The following is a 20,588-nucleotide window of genomic DNA, read 5'->3' as shown; positions in this document are numbered from 1 at the left end:
GTCAGAGGCATAGAGGAGAGGATGTTCTCGGCAGCTGGTTTTCAGAGATGAGGATGCAGTTCAGGTGATCATACACTGTCATCCTGGGGATCTGCAGCGGGCTCGGTGGGTCAGCACAGTGCTTATTGTCCAGGCTGTTGACCTGCTTGTTATGTGGCTGTGCCACTTGTTGCTCCTTCTGAGATGTGCTCCAGCCCCAACAGACCACCTGCTTCCCAGAGGATCTGGAGGAGGGGATGAGGAGAGACTCAGATTGGTGATGTGCCTGCTGATTTCTAGCATCTCATCCTGTCACGTTGGTTGGATTTGGAGGCTCCTCCTGACTCCAGGCACTGTGGATGCTCTAGATATCCCTCTGAGATCTGGGGGAGCATAGGTCTTCCTAGAATGGCCTGAGCCAGGGACTTGTGGTACTGAGGACACTCTCATGAGCCACTGTCGCTAAAATTCTCAATCGAGTCATAGAGCACATCGAGGTCATCGTCCTCCTTGGTGACATTCTCCCAAGATTCCTGCTCCAGGCTCGGTTCTTCCTCCCACATTTGAGCCCTGTGCAGCCACGCCCCAACTTTCTTGATGGCATATTGTTCCCTGGTCATGGGTGGCATTCTTCCTACTCCTTGGAGCTGCTTTTTGGGCTCCCCAAAGTTAAAATCCTCCTTCTCTTGGTCCTGCCAGAGCCTGGGACCATGGCTAGCCTGATGATCAGAGTAACTAAAGCTGGACTTGGCTTTGGGGCCAGCCTGCCGGGTGCTGTCCTCCACTTCCATGGGCTCACTGGTCAAGGAGGAGACACTGACCTCAGCCACATGGGCAGATGTCTCTGTGATGGTGCTATGGAGGCTCAGCATCTGGCCACCCTGGAGGGGTTGCAGCATCAACTCAGCCATGTTGATGTTGGCCATGGCGAGTGTCTTATATCCCACAAGGGTCTGGTTTTTAAGGCGCTGCTTCTGCTGCAGCAGGATCTGTAACGTGTTGCCTTTCCTCTTGAGGGAGTGGGGGTACTGCAGGGAGAAGGTCAGTGCCAGGGCAGTCTTTACTTGACCACTGAGGGGCAGCAGAATCTCATCAGACCTCAAGATGGTCTTGGAGCCCTGGATCTTCACACTGATGACCACACCCCTGACCTCCTTAGCCAGCTCCTTGTAGATCAGCAGTTTGGTTAAGGTGAGGCTGCACTGCCTTGGCACACAGGTGGGGCTGGAGCAGTCCACCTCCCAGGTAGCAAAGATGTTCATCGGCGCCTGAGTGTTGAGTGCAGTGGGCATGCTGTCCAGGCCTGCAGCCGCAGGCCCCATAGAGGCCTTATTTCCACCCTGTGTTGGGACAGAGGGGGCACATGCCATCAGGGGAAGCTCATAACCTGCCAGGTGGGTTGGGGGCTACAGCTCAGACTGAACCCCAAGCACTCAGGGATTGGTAGCTGGAGGTGGGGCAAGAGTGATCGCAGAGACCACATGCTAACCTGGCGGCCTTGCAAACTCAGAGACCTAAAGTAACCACAAAGGATGGTCTGAAATTAAAGTGTTTTTTAAACTACTAGTAAAAGCAGTGTATGGTGGGTAGTCATGTCCCAGGCTGTCATCTTCCCTGACAAAGGTCAATCTTTACCTTAACTGAGCTTGTCTATTGTCTTTTTGAATCGACAGCAACATATTTTTGTAATGTCAAAGTAATTTTCCTTCTTTCAGAACACTCAAAGCACAGGAATTATTCTGCAAAGACCACAAATCTGCTCATTGTCACTGAGTTCATTGTTGACTGTTAACTATCCTGCTCACACCTATGTAAAAGAACTATGTGTCTATCATTTGACCTCTTATCCAGACCCAGAGATTCCCTGCTTTGATTTCTCCTGCCTCCTTAATCTATCACCAATGGATTTCATGTGACCCACACAAGTCTCCTCTTTTGAGTGTAATGTATAAATCAAGGTGCAAAGCTGCCATTCTCTGGAGCATTACTATCTCATTCAGTTGAGATTTTGCTTCACCCCAATTGCTTACACTTTGGCTCAAAGAAACTCAGAAAAATTCTTCACAGGTTTTCATGTTTTCTACATGGATAAGAGAAAAGGTTCTCAGCGGAATTGACTTGGAGTTTGAGTTATGATGAGACACATTAGTATCTTAGTCATTTTCTTAGCAGAGGATGGACAGCACCTCCTGGTGTTAACAATGTCAACCTTGGGATTTCTGACAGAACATCCCATTCTGAGATGGAAACACAAAGGCTTTTCTAGGGGTCGAAGGGTCTGGATCTTAGGACAAGTGGGGTGTTCAGGACAGCACCCTTGACATGGCACAGGAGGGGATTATGTCCAGATCCCATAGCAGTGAACATTTGGATCACCAGCCCTGATAACAGGTCCCGCTCTTGGTATGTTGTGCAGCCCAGGGAGGCCCCAGCTCCTGACCTGGAGGGACCACAGGGATGTGGTCTTCAGGGCAGCAAAGGGCACAGCAAGAGACTTGGTACCTTGAGCCCCATGTCCTTTTGGGAAAAGCATCCCTTCTTATCATGATGATGTGTAAGAGTGGGAGAAGGTGTGTAAGGATTGTCAGGCCGAGGTGGACACTTGGAGATGGGTGTTAAAAAAAGAACGTTTGTAGAAAAATGCAAAAATACACTTGATTGAGCATGAGGTGAAATGGTACATAGTCTCTCTTCTGATATTCCTAAAACTTTTTGGGCAGTGACTTTGCATCTCATCTGAAATATGAGGGACTGTGAGAGTGGGTAGCGAGGAGGAGATGGAGACCCAGATTACTTTGGAAATTGGAATCCGGGAGGGATCTTGAGGGAATAACAGGGCAGCTTCTGGAACCCAGGGACCCCTTTGACTGCATGGGGTCCTGGAGTCTGGGTCACCTCAGCACCTGCACTCACCCTGGGGCCATGCTGCTTGCTGGAGCATGTATGGGGCACCTGTGCCTCCTGCAGGGGCATGGAGTTGAGGAACCCATCTTTCAGCTCCTCTCCGTTCTCCTGTGTGGAGCTCTGTGAAGATAGTTCCCAGTCACCAAGGGGAAAGCCTCAAACCTGTTTTGCTGGTTCTATGACCCCTGTAACCCTCCACTGCCAACACACACACACAGTGTGATGAACTCAGACATCCCCTGCAGAGGAAAATGTATGACAGCCAGAGGGATAGGATTGTTATTGGCACAGATAAGGGACCCCTCTGGAAGCCCATCTCCACCTGCCTGCCCTGTCCTGAGGTCTGAACACAGCAGAACCTCTAAGTGATTCACTGCCCCAAAAACTGTTCTTGCCCCAGGCTTTTCCCTTCAGGTCCTTCTTCCCACCACATCCAGGGGAGGGGATGTAGGCTGCACAGGGATGGTGCACAGAGGTAGCCTGGCCTGAATGGGTCTGACCCAGGCCACCTTGTGTTACCTGAGGCCATGTTTTTGGACAAGGCCAGATACGTCTGGAATGAAGATTGAACCAATGTCGACACCGTCTCCAAAAGCTCTCACTGCGGGGTCTCCCTAAGCAAGAGCACCAATCACTGGGAACACAGCAAGAGAACATCTTGCACTGGCAAATGCCTCTTGGCAAGTGAGCTGCCTGTTGGGCTAAAACCTGGGTGCCTGGTTACGGGGGTTCCAAGTTCTATTGGATAGTGACCTCATACCTGGGATTGTCTTCCCTGAGTTCACTCATCTCATGACAGCGGTGCAAATAGTCCCGCAGGCTGCTGTGTGCAGACCCCTCTTTTCCATGAAGCACCTTATCTGTACACAGTGACACCAACACACCCCCAGCTCTCTAGGAGCTCTGGGTGCAGCCAGGGTCCCAGAGTGGAAGAAACCGACCTGAGCTCAGACTCAACCTCTCATTCTTTACTCTTCTTGATCCTGGATAAGTGATTGTGCCTGTCAGCGCCCGTCTCTGTCCTGCCTGCACAATGGGTTACACAGCAAGTGCTTCTTAGGGCTGTTCAGGCTCCTGTGGGGGAGGAGCTGTAAAGTAGGAGGACTGTCACTTGCAGGTAGTGCCTCCAACCTGTTTTTATTTCCTGTTGTCACCTCTGTGTCTGCTTTTCTTCTAATCCCACCCAAGATCATCACATATAGACTGTGTGTGTGTGTGTGTGTGTGTGGGTGTGTGTGTGTGTGTGTGTGTGTGTGTGTGTGTGTGTGTGTGTGTTGTGCTCTCACGATTACCAGTGCTCCCTTTCTGGATCCTAGAACAAAACAGCCCCCACATAGGTAGGAACGGGCAGGAGTTGCCAAATAGGTCAGGATTTCTAATTTCCAAACCAACTCTGTGGGGGAGGTGGGAGCCTTGGCCTAGAACATTGATGGCAAACCTTTTGAGCTCGGTGTGTCAGCATTTTGAAAAACCCTAACTTAACTTTGGTGCCGTGCCACATGTAGAAATTTTTTGATATTTGCAACCATAGAAAACAAAGATTTATATTTTTGATATTTATTTTATATATTTAAATGCCATTTAACAAAGAAAACTCAACCAAAAAAATGAGTTCACGTGCCGCCTCTGATACGCGTGTCATAGGTTCACCATCACTGGCCTAGAAGGTCTGAACTTTCCTGAACCCTAGATCCTGAATACCATGTACCCTGGCCAATCCCTGCCTGACTGTGCACTTCTTTTTCCCAATTATCCAATGAGGATGTGATTCAGTACTTCGTAAGCATGAGCTCAACATAAGGGAGCCTGGCTTTCTCTACTGTGGGTGGATTGTGGACAGAGGTGCATCTTCGTGATTCCAAATCTGAGCTTCTTTTCAGACAAATACTGTCTAGGCTGCCAAATGCCCACTGTTTCCCCCACGTCATCTCCATGTCTGCACACGATTCTACCAGCACAGCCTTTTCCAGAGCCCCTGAGCAAACCTGGATGCACCTAGGATCCCAAATTTGAGGACACACAGCTGGGTTTACTTCAGGCTCTGCATTCTGACCCTCTGTGATCCTGGGCAAGGCATGGGCCTCTCAGGTCAGCAGTTCTCTCCTCAGGGACTCCCCATGGTCTTCACCTTCCTCCTGTGGTGTGAATGCTTGCCATCCCCTTAAGTGTGGGTGTCAGTAGCGCCTGCATAGAAGACGGCAAAGGAATCCAACACAACCTCAATGACTTGGTTCTAAACGTCAGTGCCTGGCCCAGCCAGAGTGGCTCAGTTGATTCAGTGTCATTCTGTGCACCAAAAGGTTGCTGGTGTAATTCCATGATAGGGCACATGCCTAGGTTATAGGTTCAATCCCTAGTTGGGGCGGGTACAGGAGGCAACTAATCAATGCTGCTCTCTTGCATGGATGTTTCTCTACTTGTCTCTTTCCCTTCCTTGCTCTATAAAATCAATTAATTTTTTTTCTAAAAAGTCAGTGCCTCACACTTGTTCACTCTGAACTATTTTCTCTCTGTCTGTCTGTCTGTCTCTCTCTCTACCTCTGGGTCTCTCAGGCCACACTGAGGAAGAAGCCTCTGTGCTGTGAGTTGCTATCTGGAGAGACCCACATGGCCTAGCACTGAATGAGACCAACAGATAGAGAGGAAGTCAGGCCTTCCATCCAAACTGAATCCTAAAGACCCCCATCCCCCGAGTGAGCTCAGACCCTCAGTGACACAGATCCTGCCTCAGGTGAGACCACAGTAGTCCCAGCTGAGCCATGTGGGGTTCCTGGCCACAGACTTGTGAGCTAATACGTGTCTGTTGATTAAGTCTGTAGTGTGGGGTAACTCTCAGCAATAGATCACTAGCACAGTCATCCCACACCAGGCCCTGAGCCTGCCCTCCTCCCTCCCTTATCTCCTCCCAGTTCCCTCCAACCACGCATCCATCTTTCTAACCTCCTCTCTATCCAGACACTTACTTCTTCTAAGTGTCTGCACAGCTAGCTGTGCCTTCTGCCAGGCTAACTACACCTGAGTGTGTGCAGGGCTGGCTCCTTCTGGTCTTGCTGATGGGAATATAAATGCCACCTCAGTGCAGGCTTTCAGCCCCTCTCCCAGAAGCCTCTAGCGCTCCTCTCAGCACCTTCTCCCTTTCTACACAGCCACTGCTCTTCCCTCTCACATGACTGTGTCTGTGTGGTTGTGTCCACTTTCCCTGCAGCCTATGAGCTCCTAGGGGGCAGGCCCTATGGTTTCTCCTCATGGACCAGTGTGAGTGCTCAGGACACAGTTGCTGAGGGAACAGAAAGGCAGATTCATCCACTACAAATCAGCTCAGTTCTTAGAGCCAAATTGATTTTGTCATTTTATGCTTAATTATAGAAACCCCCCCCCAAATTTTCATAGCATGTCATACCAGTGCTGGTGGTTGGGGGGAGGGAGGATGCTCAGATTGGAGAGATGCATCCTTCTGTGGTCACTCAAGAACCCAGAGTTCTCCCCTCATGAGCCTTCTTCATCCCTAGGACCTCACCCCATGTGCTTCCATCAGCCCAAGGGGACAGGTCATAGAGAAGTGCATGCTGGGGGATTGTATCAGCCAAGTATGCCATGTCATTCATCAGTCCCTTTCCTCTCCCACTGACAAGGGCAGCTTCCATCAACAAGCTTTGGTTTATGTATATTGTTTTCAACCAGACAAATGGCACTGTGATGAAGGCCCATTATCCCTACACTTCCGTGCCCCTGCCCTGGAGTCGAGGAACTGGGACCTTGTCTGGCATTTCTGTCCTGGAACCCAGGGCCTGACTCAGGAGCTCAATGCAGACTCCCTGAAATACCAGACCTGGGACAAAGCCTGTGTCTTTCTAGTGTGAAGTGACAGGACAATGACTTCTACTAGAAGGCCCCCCACAATATTGACTCTGACTGATTTTATTTTGGTCTACAGGCAAGCCCAGGAAAAGGCTCAGTTTGGTGTCTGCTTCTATTGCTGTCAGAACCATGAGCCTCACAACTGGTGTGCCATGTCTCACTTGTCCACTGGAGGCCAGTGCATTTGCAGCTCATGACAATGACCTTGACCCACTTCCAAATTTGACAAGTTAGCCTTTTTTCAGAAGGTGCTTCATGAGCTTCAAGGATTTTTCTAAGAAATATTCATTTGATTTTTTTCTTCAATTTAATTTGGAAGTTAATGTAAATCCCCTCTAAGTAACAAAAATAATAAGGTCAATTGCCTGGCAGCTGTCACTTTGACACAGACATGTAAAACCATGTGTCCCACCTTGTATATGCACCTCCTTAACTACCTCTCTCCCTCCAGCCATGTATAAAGATCTTTCTCTGTAAAGTATCTCTGACATTACATGTGACATATTAGAGATATCTGTCAACCATGTAGCCCCGTCTTGGTGATAATGATCTTTAGGTAGCAAGTGGTCCTACCATTAGAACATGGAACTGACTCTGAAACCTGGAGACCTGAGGACAGTGACTGGCAGGAGATCTCAGCAGAGCCATGCTGGCTGCCTGCTCATCTCTGGTTAGAGGTGTGTGGCTGTGTGAGGTCTATACCCTCTGCAAGTGTGTCTTCTGAGACAGGAACCTGCAGGTCAGTTTTTCACCAGTGCAACCCCCAAGGCCTTGCAGGGGCACAGCAGGCAACTTAGTATTTATGGGAAGAGAAATGTGTGTGATTGAAGGGGCTTCACCTCCAGTCTCAGCAACTGTCCCATAACCTGAATTCTGTGACAGTCACCATCGTCCCTCCCACCCACCCTCAGCTCAGCGCCTGCTCTGTCCACAGAGAAATGAGGCTGTTCTGACTTGGCCCCTCTCTGTCCCTATTGGAACCTGAAATTCTGCTCACTGTCTACTAATTGTTTGACCCTTTCATGATCTATTGATTCTGTCACCTTAAGCTTAGATTTGGGGCTGTTCTGAGAAAATGACTTGTCCCATATCTTTGAGGAAACTGACAAGAGTGAAGACATGTCCTGTGTTCTGAGTTTCTGTCCTTGGTGGAGACACAGCCATGGACTGCCACAATCAGAGCCATGGAGAAGCACTCTTTTGGGAGAAGCCAGTGAGCCCAACTCAATCCCAGGCCTCTGAGACCCCGAGTATCAATAAAGTGTCTCCTCTCCCCAGGTATGGCTCCTTTGCTGTTTTTCTTTGCCTACATATGCTATCGAAACTGCCACTTCCTGGTAAATCTAATTGTAGAAATTTGCATAGGGGATTTACCCAGGAAGGTGCTAGCAGGGCACCCTCCCGCTGGCCTCCAGCATAAGTGACCCTCTCTCTCAGCAGGGCCTATTGTCCACAGCTGCCCCTGCTCCTAGTACAGACCATGTGCCAGGTCCTAGGGGTGAGCAGCACAAAGCATTCTGCTGGCAGAGCCATGTTTTTCCTTCTCAAGTCTGGATCTGCATCTGAGAATCAAGGGACTTCAGAGAGTGAGCAGGAGCCCAGGTATCAACACAGCGCCTCACGCCTACCAGCTTTTGCCCCAGCATGATGCAAAGGACATAGGGAAGAGGGCACCAGTGAAACAGGGGTTCTGTGGAGGGCATTGGGGACATGTGGGCACTGGGAATGAGACACTCAGTTGTGCCGAGAGGCCTGGCTCCCTAGTCCCGTATCATTGGCTCCTGAGCTGTGTTCTCTCAGTGTGCATCTGTGTGTATTTAAGACTGTGTGGGTGTCCCTATGTAGGTGATAGAGTCGCCTTGTTAGCTGAGCTGATTCTCACAATGATTTCTTAAAATCCAGGAGCTGGGGGTCTAGGAAAATCACTTGGTGGTGGTGCTCCAAGTATGAGGAGTAAACTAGGCCTGGATTCTAGACAACCTGGGGGTTCCCAGTGAGCAGACAGGACTGAAGGGGAGCAGGAAGGAGAGGGCACTGAGGGAGCAGTGGTGAGCTCATGCTTAGCATCCTAAATAACCAGGCCCTTTATCTGTCATTTGAAGGGTCATGTCATTACCCTTGGGCTTTTCAAGATCATAAAGGGTGCTAGCAGCTGAGGATTTCAGAAACAAGCAAGACACATGGGCTACCTGAGGAGCGCTGGTTCTCCCCACAGGTAGGGGTGTCTCTATGGCACCAGCAGGCCAGTCAGCACTCAGCTGTATACTCAGGGCCACCTCCAGACATGCTTCTGTTGCTTCAGGAACCCCCTTCTTGAGATTCCATCATCCAGGTTGGTAACTACTACCTTCTGTCACAGTCTCTTACTAACCCATCAATCAGGCCACATTCTTTAGGGACAAAGTAGGCAACTGTCTCCAAAATCTCCTTCTGTCTCACCTGCAGGAAACTCGAGATTTTCCTTGAGGATGCCTCATCCACCTCTTACTCCCACCATTTCATTAGCACCTCAGTGCTGAGACCATCACCTCCCTCCATTAAGACATGTGTGACTTCTCCCCACCTGCACCTCACTCTCTCCCCACTATTGTCCATGCCCTTCCACTTCTCATTCCACCGGCTCTCAAACTCAGGAACATCTGCTTCCCTCCTCTCCTCCTTCACCAGGACTGTGGGTCATTGCTAGGGACCATCATGCCAGGGCTCCCAGAGATGGTCTCTGACTTGTTCTCTGCTCAGCCATCCCTGTTCCGGTCCTGGGAACCAACCTCCTGATGATCCCAGTACTGGCAAGTCCACCCTCACATACCTTATTGTTTCTTGACTCAATTCTATTTTTCTAATTCTTCCCTCTGCCTTAAGTGTCTCTCAGTGCCTGGCTGCCTGGTTAACATCATGTATCTCCACTGACTAGAAATGGAAAGTTCTCTATAGGGACTCTCTTTGGAAGTGGAAACACAATACTTCTCCACAAAGAAATGTCCTCTTCCTGTCACCCTAAGCCCACTTTACTATGGGAACCACATGATGTCATTGTCCTCATATATCTGTATTCCAATGAGAATCGTGATGAAAAGACTTTAGCATCGCTGGTCCCTAGAACTTAACAGTTCCAGCACACAGGAATTACTCTAAAACCTTTTTTTTTTTTTTTTGTTAAATATATTTGTTCAAGTTCTGGTCCATCCCAACTACTGAATGTTAAGATTGTTAACAGCAATCCTAAATGTACAAAGACCCATGGCCTCTAAGGTAGACCTACCCTCCCTTTACTTCTCCAGCCTTTGTTTAATCTCATAATGCTTCCTCAATTGCCATGGCAAATGAAAAATCAGGATAAAGTGGGTAGACAAATCCTTATTCATCTTCTGTTTTGCTTTAGGAATCTCTGAGAGCCCAGAGTTCAGGAATGTTCAGTCTTTCCAGGCCAAGGCTCCCACCTCTCCAACAGAGTTGGTCTGGACATTAGAAATCCTAACATACTGACTGGGAAGCTCCTGCCTATTCCTCCTTATCTATGGGTCAAGGGGGCGCTTTGTTCTGGGACCCAGAAAGAGCACTAGCTCTTTTTTTGTACTAAGAGAAATATTTGTATTATTTTATTTTATTTTGGTTTAAAGTATAACATATGTTTTCTTTTTTCCCCATGTACCCCTCCCCAGCCACTTCCACCCCCCAGCACATGCCCCTACCCCCTCAATGTCTGTGCCCATTGATTATGCTTATATGCATGCATTCAAGACCTTTGCTTGATCTCTTACTCTCTCCCCCACTCTCCCCTGCCTTTCTGCTGAGGTTGGAGGGTCAGTTTTATGGTCTGTTTGAGGCTTCTCTGTCTCTGGATCTATTTTGTTCATCAGATTATTTTATTCATTTTATTCCACAAATGAGTGAGACCATGTGGTATTTATTTTTAACTGACTGGCTTATTTCACTTAGCATAATGCTCTCCATGTCCGTCCAAGCTGTTGTGAATGGCAAGAGTTCTTTCTTTTTTACAGCAGCATAGTATTCCATTGTGTAGATGTACCACTGTTTTTTCCACTCATCTGCTGATGGGCACTTAGGCTGATGGGCATTTAGGCTGTTTCCAAATCTTAGCTATTGTGCTGCTATGAACACAGGGATGCATATATCCTTTTTGATTGGTGTTTCTGGTTTCTTGGGATATATTCCTAGAAGTGGAATTACTGGGTCAAATGGGAGTTTCATTTTTAATTTTTCAAAGAAGCTCCATCCTGTTTTCCACAATGGCTGCACTGGTCTCCAGTCCCACCAGCAACGCAAAAGCGTTCCTTTTTTCCACATAATCACCAGCATTTGCCCTTTCTTCATTTGTTGATGATAGCCAATCTGACAAGTGTGAGATGGTATCCCATTGTGTTTTTTTAAAAAAATATATTTTTATTGATTTCAGAGAGAGATAGAAACATCAATGATGAGGGAATCATTGATTGGCTGTCTCCTGCATGCTCCCTGTTGGGGATGTACCCATGACCGGAATTGAACCGGGAACCTTTCAGTCCACAGGCCAACACTCTATCCACTGACTAAACCTGCTAGGGCTCTCTTTGTTGTTTTGATTTGCATCTCTCACATGATTATTGACTTTAAACATGTTTTCATAAGGCCATGAAACATATGAAAATGGAACTTTTTTTTCTTGTGACTAATAAAAAGAATTTTATTCAACTCACTGAAGTCACATGTCCACATACAACCATCATTACTGTGGCCAGGCCAGTGAGCCGTGCTGATAAATCAACTCTGGGGCCTTGACCCACACTCCCAGACCACCTGGATGTGGAAATTGGCAGCTGTTAGAAAGGGGGAAATGGAAGTCATGCCCCCCACAGGCCATTGTCAAATAAAATGTCATATTCTGGTTTCCACTCTTTCATATGAGCTTGGAAGTTCTTAGTCTCATCCTTACAATAAGAAAAAAGATGACCAATCCAAAAAATCAGGAAGTCCTTTTAGTTCGACCAGATCATTGAAGTCATATAGCTATGAAATTAACCTTTGCTTCTGCAAATCACTGTATTCAGGCTTTGTTAACACAATAAAACCTAGCACTAGCATTTATGTGTGTGAGCACACAATCTCTCTCTCTCTCTCACCTCTCTCTCTCTCTCTCTCTCTCACACACACACATACACACACACACACATACACACACACACACACACACACTAAATCAAATGACTCTGGGTGGAATTAAAAGTAAAGCAGACACCCAGGAGGTAACAATAGGAAAAAAAGAGGTTGTAGGCACTTTGGCTAGTGACATTCCTACTCCTACTTTATAGCTACTACCCTTCATGAGCCTGAATATTGCTAAGAAGCACATGCTGCAATAATCCATTGTGTAGGCAGAGAAGAGACAGGATCTAACAGGCAAAATGACTTATCCAGGATCAAGAAGAGGTAAGAATAAGGGGTTGAGTCTGAGCCTAGGTCTGTCTCCTCAAACCTAGTACCCTGGCTGCAGCTAGACCTTGTGGAGAGGGTGTATTCATGTTACTGTGTACACTGTTGGTGTTCCATGGAGAAGGCATGTGAGCAGTCAGCAGCCCACAGGACTATCTATAGCTGTTCTTAAGTGAGGGGAGTCAGAGAGGCAATTCCAGGAAGTGAGGTCACTTCCTAATAGAACTTGGAACCCCCGTAACCAGGAACCCACTTTCTAGCAACTGCTCAACTGCCACTCACTTGGCAAGAGACAGTTGACAGTTCAACATGTTCTCTTGTTGTGTTCCCAGTTATCAGGGCTCTGGTTCCCAGAGACCCTGCAGGGAGCATTGTTCCAGACTCTGTAGACGGTTCAACACTTGTGCCCAACATCTCTGGCCATTTTCAAGAAGATCCCCTCAGGTAAGTGAAGGTGGCGTGGGTCAGACCCATTTAAGCCAGGCCAGCCTCCTCTGTGGGCCATCCCTGTGCAGCCCATATCCCTCCCCTTCATGTGGTGTGAAGAGGGACCTGAAGGCAGAACCGCGGGGAAGGAACAGTTTTTGGAGCAGTGGATAATGTAGAGGTCCTATTGTGATTACACCCCAGGGTAGGGCAGGCAGGTGGAAATGGGTCTCCAGAGGGGTCCCTTGTCTGTGCCAATGGGAGTCCCAGGCCCTCAGGCTGTCAAGCCTTTTCCTTGCCAGTAGAGGTCTCAGTAGATCACATTATGTGTCTGGGGTGTAGGGTAGCAGGGTTTAGAGAACCAGCAAAACAAGGGTTCTGAGGATTTCCCCTGGTGACTGAGAACTGTCTTTATAGAGCTCCGCACAGGAGAACAGACCGGAGTCGACAGATGGGGTCCTCAACTCCATGCCCCTGCAGGAGGCACAGATACCTGATATATCCTCAAGCCGGAAGCACCGCCGCAGGGTGAGTATAGGTGCCCAGTTGACCCAAACTCCAGAGCCCCAGGGAGTCAACAGGACCCAGGTTCCAGAAGGAACCCTGCTACTCCCCTGAGATTCCTCCTAGTGCCCAGTACCTAAGGGAATCTGGGTCCTCGTCTCCTCCATGTCAGGAGCTTGGGCCTCCCAAGGCTGTACATTGTATGGGGACTGGGACTGCTTATCACGGAGATCCATGTCTTTATTGCTGTGGAACCTGGACCTTAAAACCTTCCATTGCCATGACAACGGTGCCACCCTAAACATACCACATGTCCTAATATCCAGACCCTCCACCCAAGGAAAAGCCTCTGTGTTCTGATCTTACATTGGGATGTTCTGTCAGAAATCGCATGAGTGACACTGTTAATACAAGCATGTGCTGTCTGTCCTCTGCTAAGAAAATGACCTAAGATACTAATGTGTTTCATATTCCTCACCTGCAATTCTACTTTTCCTGCCAAGAACCTTTTCTTTTATTAATGTGAAAAACTTTCAGGACTGTGAAATTTTTGTGTGTGTTTATTTGATCCAAAGTGTCCACAATTGCAAGTAAGCAAAATCTCAATGGGTTGAGAGAATTCCCCCGGAGAATGACAATTTTGCACCTTATTTTGTACATTACAAGCAAAAGTGCAGACTTTTGTGGGTTTCATGAAATCCATGGGTGATAGATTAGGGAGAGAGGAGAAAGCAAAGTGGAGACACTTGTGTGATTGGATAAAGGGTAAAATGATAGGCACATATTTCTTTTACATAGATGGATATAGGATAGTCTCAAATCAACAATGAACTCAATAACAACAAAGGGATCTCTGATCTCCACAGAGCAAAAAAAAGTTCTTGTGCATGAGGTGTCCAAAATAAGGAAAATCCAAAGATATGTTATCATAGAGGCAAAAAGGCAGTCCACAGACTCAGTTAAGGTAAAGATTGACTTTTATCAGGGTAGATTCCAGACAAGGATCTGACTACCCATCATGAGCTCCTTTCAGTTAGTGTTTCAATTTCAGACCCATCCTTTGTAGTTACTTACGTTCTCTGAGTTCACAAGGCTGCTTTGCAGGACTTCCCTGAGCTAGTCAGGTTAGCATGGGGCCCCTTTTTCATTCACACATCCTCCTTTTGTTCATAAATCAACACAAATTATGCATTGATGATGAGTGTTAGTGTTATGTCTTGCTGAACAATGGACCATTCGGGATAAGGTAAGACTGTAACCTTAAATGGCGTTCAAAGGGGAATTTTTATTATTAATCAAAATAAAAAGGCAGGTGCATGGGAGGCGATGAGATCCTATATGTGCTTGTTAAATAATATTCTGTATCAATTTTATATTTTGAGCTAACATGAGCAGAGTTCCTTTGCTGCTTGTCTTAAGTTTCAGTATTTTGCATCTAGTATAACATTTACATACCAGGAACAAAAGCAACAACATTAAAGCAGGAACACTGTGTAGGAATAGAAAATGTCTACTACTAGACAAGAAAGCACCTAAGGGAAATAAGCATCCCAGCCAACTAAAATACCCTTTGCAAGTATTTTCATAATTGTTTATTAAGCTAATTATATGTTTCCTTCTTCACCCACTACCCCTTGTGCTTATGCTATGTTTGACCAGATGAATTAAGACTCTCAACTATTTCCTTATCATGACTGATCATTAGAATGTACTTGTCTAGTAGGTGGGAAAAATTAGCAGATACCGAAATTCAACCTTTCATATGTAATAAGGTGTGTGATAACAATATAAAAATCAGTTGATGAACATTTAATCAATAACAGTTAGGAGATAGAATAACAAGGTTTGAGCAGCAATAATTTGTCAGCATCCAGGCCTTGTTGACTTCTTGGGAAAGCTGTCAGCCTCCACGGCCAGTGGTTTCTCATACTTGAAAAGTCTTCAGTCTCCATTGTCAATGGAGGCCAGTGTCAGTGACAGATGTCCATTTGTGGTTAGGCCTCTAATAAGGTAACAACCTATTTTTTTAAAATAAATTTTATTGATTTTTTACAGAGAGGAAGGGAGAGAGATACAGAGCTAGAAACATCAATGAGAGAGAAACATCGATCAGCTGAATCCTGCACATCTCCTACTAGGGATGTGCCCGCAACCCAGGCACATGCCCTTGACCGGAATAGAACCTGGGAGCTTTCAGTCCGCAGGCAGACGCTCTATCCCCTGAGCCAAACAGGTTTCGGCAGGTAACATCCTTTTTAACACGTTCGAGAGAGTCTTTAATTTATGTGTTTCAATAAACAGAGTCTCCTGGTTGTAAGTTTTGGTCCTTGAAGTCTTGGTCTCTTGGGATTACTGTGAAATGAATTTCACTAATGTATCATTCCCTATAACCTTCTTAGTGAGTCATGGAGAGTAATGTAGAATGTCTGCTTTTAGTTTTCCTTATATTTGGAAAACAAAATGATTTAAAAATCAGCAGTATTTTAAACAGAGTCATAACAATGATATCCATCTTCTCTTCATTTAGTTCCCTACCCATTTTGTTGTTTATCCTGGTTATTTGCTAGTATTTTCATGAATTCAGTTATTCCTTAGAGTTCTATACTTCCTCATTCAGTTCAAAGATGTGACCTGCGTAGAAACCTGTTACTTACAGTAAGTCAAGCCCTGACCTGTTTGGCTCAGTGGGTGGAGCGTAGGCCTGCGGTCTCAAGGGTCGCATGTTCACTTCAGGTCAAGGGCATGTATCTTGGTTGCAGCACATCCCCAGCAGGGAGTGTGCAGGAGGCAGCTGATCGATGCATCTCTCTCATCGATGTTTCTAACTCTCCATCCCCCTCTCTTCCTCTCTGTAGAAAATCGATAAAATATATTTAAAAAATAAAATATAGATTAAGTCAAGAGTCCTTTTCATTAATTTTTCTAAAGATGTAACATATTTGAAAATGCAGTAGAGTAAAACAATATCTATGAATGACAAAACCAAGTGGTATGGTTGTAGTTTTGATTCCAATGCAATTGATTTAAAAAAAAAAAAAACAACTGCTTTCTTTGGTAAACTATAACATATCAAGGTAATAATTTTTGGATAATAATTACTGTAAAATTACAGAAAATTATAGGAAAATATATATGTATATGTATATATTTGGATTCAATACACAATTTCAATATAAAAAGAACAAATAATATGTAAGATTTTCAAACATTGTCCATGGCTTCTTGTATTGAGAATTGGTTATAATTCATAAACTTCCAATGTTTGTGCCACAAATACCCGGAGTCAAACTGCCAGACACCCTTACAGGGAACAATCCTCTTGGCTGGCCTGGTGTCGCTGACACCAAGAGCACTGTCACACCAGAGAATTTCCTATTTGTAATTTCCTTTGAATTTTTGTACATTCCTTCCTCGGGCAGGTTGAAATCTTTAGAACATCCATTTCAATATAAATAGATGTACACAAATAGTGCAGTAATTTTTATATTTTAATTTGGTAAAGATTCTCAGAAAATTTCAAGAATATTAAGTAGTCCTAAATTAGTTAAAAACGTTTCTCTAATAAGGAGAGAGAATAAATCCTTAAGGTATTCCAGGGCCCATTGGAATTGACTCAAAGTCAACTCCTGTTTAAAAAGTCTCTTACAATGGAATCTTTGGGGAGGTTGCAAATATACTTGATTAAAAGCTTATACCATGCACTTTTTGTAAATCTAAGTAAAGCAAACACAGACTTAGGGTAATAACTCTAAAAGATATTAATCATCCTAGCAAACAGTTGTAATATTAAATATTTTGTCCAGACTACAGAATTCGCCTTAATTTACATATGCATTTAATCTTTGCAGGCCAATAAAAGATTATATCCTAGTAATGTCATATGGACGCTGACAATTCACCACACATGACACATAGATGAACACATATCACACAAAGACTATACACATAATTTGAATTACTCTTTTAGGCAGAGAAATACAAGATGATTTTTATATAAAACTTTCACAAAATTGTATAGCCTACACCCCCTTTTACAAACCTTTCCTCAACTTTCACAAACCTTCTTACCCATTCAGAAATAACTATCCTTAGAGAAACTTACATTTGCCCTTTTCCTTCAAATAGGATTCTCCATACCTCAAGCCTTCTATTGTCACAACTATATAATTTCTTCTAACTTAACTGGAACTGTTAACTCTTAGGTGCCTTAAATTCCAATGATAAGCACACAAGTGAACAACCAGCATTCCTTAGATTGATGATGATGAACATATTTTAATTACACTCTTACATTCAAAAAACACACCTTCAACAAAGCACAAAACATTACGTCCACAGCTCCAAATCCATTTTACAGACCGTCTGTAATAAAAAACGCAAAAGCAGGTGAACTTTAGACTTGTCTAGAATCAATATGTCAGTATTTCATTTTGTTTCAAAATACGTAGATATTTAATAACTTTCATTAAAACTTACTATGTTAGAAAGAAATAGTTGAAATAAGCTGAAGTGATTAGTGTGGATGGGTAAGGTATTATTTTTTGATTGGGATAAGACATATCTCCAAGAGATTTGTATTTTAAAACTGGCCAAGATGAGAGGTCTTGGTGAACTCAGGTATTTTCACTTCAAAGGTTCTGGGATTTTGGTTGCATGAAGCCAATTATCTATAAGCCTCTGAAATGCATAGGGGAGGTTTTGGGAAGGTAAAAGGACTTGGTGGCCTTTGAATTGCTTCTGGAGGCAAACCTCTGGTCCCGTGAAGACTTCATTTGTAAAACAAGGATAGTCATTTTCAATACCTCAGGGACAGGGTTGCCACCCAAATGTTGGCACGGAACTGACAAATTCATTCGCCCATTTTTGGATTGTTTCTTTCTATTTAGGAACATTTTTCTAGTTTGCAGAAAGCACACAACTCTGAGAGGTATAAAGGCTTTCAGAAATATGAATCCTCCATCCGTCTCACCTGGGAATGGCAACACCGGTCCCAGCTGAAAGATAGTCTTAAAGTTAATGGTGCCAAACCTCTCCATTACCCACTTTATATTGCCAACAGGTAGGTGGTGTGACAAAAGAAGATTGGATTCTTTCTTGAGGCACTCAGGGTCCAGTTTCTCTCATTTGGTGAATATGTACCCCAAAAAAGGCCTCTCAAGTCACTGTGGGCTGGTTTTCCATCTTTAGACAGACATATGAGCAAGTCTAGTTTTAGAGGCATGTCTGCATATCTCTGGGCTGTTTGGGGCCATTCTGAGTAGGGTGGGGACCCTCTTAAGCCATCTCTCAAGCTCTCGTGGAAGATAATGATGAAGAAGAGATGATTAGCAAACTTTCGGTCAGGCTCAAGGTTATTTTCCTCCTGGAAGGTCCCTTTAAAATCATTACTTTCCCTTTTGGTTCAGTATCACCTTCATTTATTCTAAGTTTATATGTTACTATTCTGGAAAAAGCATATGTCAGCATCACTGATTTCATTAAAAAGAAAAAAAACCTCACTCACTTAACAGGTGAATTGGGGAAGATTTGATAAGCAAACCACATATATTCCCATAACATTCCCTAGTTGGAAGGAAAGAGGTTTTGATTAAAAAAACAGACATTTATAGGGAAGCTTTATTCCGACGGTGTAGCAATTAATTGGGTGTTGTTAAGAACAAATAAAGTAGCTTCAGTATATACAGGGTACTTAGTAGCTGCCCCACCCTCCCCCTTTTTAAAAATATATTTTTATTGATTTCTGAGAGGAAGGGAGAAGGAGAGAGAGACAGAAACATCAATGATGAGAGAAAATCATCAATTGGCTGCCTCCTGCACGCCCCCTAATGGGGATAGAGCCCGCAACCTGGGCATGTGCTCTTGACCAGAATCAAACCTGGGACTCTTCAGGCTGCAGGTGATGCTCTATACCCTGAGCCAAACTGGCTAGGGAAGTGAGTTCCCTTTTAATGATCATTGAAAATTCTCCCAAAGTATGAGTGATAAGGAAAAACACGTTTGGAGCAGCCCTATGCTTGTTTTTGTTGGTTTCCTTTTTCTAAATCCTATTTCAGTTTCCTATATCCCAAAAGTGTGAAGGCTTCTCTATAGAAGTTTTTTATAAACCTTATTTAGTAATTCTCTTGATTTTGCTCCCAGAAACCAGGAGTATATTAATTGCAATAGGTTAAAATAGCCAGGGTTACATGTTCTATCAGTTAATTATCTCTGTGATCCAATCAGGGCCATTGAGAAAATGGAGAGTGATTGCTGATTCCTCTCTGGCTGAGAGCAGCTTTTCTCCAAAGAGAGTTGGCAGGATTCCTATTGTCATTTTCCCTTAAGTCAGTAGGGAGGGGTAGTGGAGGAGACAGAAGGGGAAGGAAGAAGGGAAGGGAAGGAACACATCTGGACAAGGAAGCTCAGAGAGCAATAGATAGAGTGGACATGCTATAGAAGGGGGAGGATGGGGTGTTAGCATATATTAGCTTCAGGAGAGTTTGCAGATAATCTCTGAAGTTTCTTGTTCATTTATTTTTTAAAGAGAATTTATCTGTGCTTCTCCTAAGAAGTTTCTAATTTCCAAATCAAGATATGAGTCCTATTCACTCAATCGGTTTAATTTTCAGGCTAGCATTTTTCTAGGTTTTTGTTTGTTCTGTTTTGACGGCAAAAAATTAATTAAGGCACCCAAAGACAACTGTATATTGGCCATTTTTTAGTTGATATTTTCTAGTTAAATCTTCCTACATTTACATTTCTGTAAAGCACTTGCACGTCAAGGCTTCCTATTAGGAATATTAATGAGGGCTGGAGTCTGGGAGTTCCCAGCCATGAAGGCACAACTCCCCATGTTAATTATAGGTGTGCTTGTTGTTGTTGTTTTTATTGTTGCTTGGTATCTGCAGATCTCCGCACATTTTCTAGGTGTGTTATGTAGTGGGTTAAAGTTTGTAGCTTTATGGTTTGAGCTGTAAGATGCTCACTCCTCTGGAGTCTCATTCAACCTTCTTATGAGCCTCAGTTTCTCTCCTTGCTGAATACAACAACCAGAAGGGCTACCAGCGCAGCTGGACTGCACTTAATTAGTGCTTCCCGTGAAGAGCCAGTTAGTTTAATAGCAGTTGTGTGGTAATTTCCATATGGGGCTCCTGCATGTCATGAGGAATGACGTCTGACACACCCGCAAAGATCCTCAGTTGTCTAAGAACATCTGAGATTATTGCAGGAAGGAGGATTTCCCCTTCAGATTCTGAGCTGAACAAGATCAGCCCTCACCTGCACAGCTAAGGTGTTTGCCCAGACTCTCAGAAGGCAAATCCTATAGAAAAGCCAGGGGTAAAAACCAGTTCCACTTTCCCTCCTGTCTCTCCTTAGCCTGGGATCTATCAACTGGTAACCTGTGTCCCACCAAGAATATTACAAAACATGGCTCACATAAAGTCAGCAGCACAAGCAAGAGAAGGTCCTGAGTCCAAGAGACAACTCACACAAGTTCACTGAACGGG

General features: G+C 44.8%; 1 pseudogene; it reads right to left on the bottom strand.

Annotated features, from left to right (window-relative positions):
• Window positions 1-425: 425 nt before the first annotated feature.
• LOC138994622 (phosphofurin acidic cluster sorting protein 2 pseudogene) lies at window positions 426-1,241 on the bottom strand (annotated as a pseudogene).
• Window positions 1,242-20,588: the final 19,347 nt, after the last annotated feature.

The sequence above is a fragment of the Myotis yumanensis genome, unplaced genomic scaffold (genome assembly GCF_028538775.1).
Source record: "Myotis yumanensis isolate MYYU_CA2020_CCGP unplaced genomic scaffold, mMyoYum1.0.hap1 SCAF_16, whole genome shotgun sequence".
Taxonomy (NCBI): domain Eukaryota; kingdom Metazoa; phylum Chordata; class Mammalia; order Chiroptera; family Vespertilionidae; genus Myotis; species Myotis yumanensis.
Note: the sequence above shows the minus strand (reverse complement) of the source record. Positions and strands in the feature narration are given on the sequence as shown.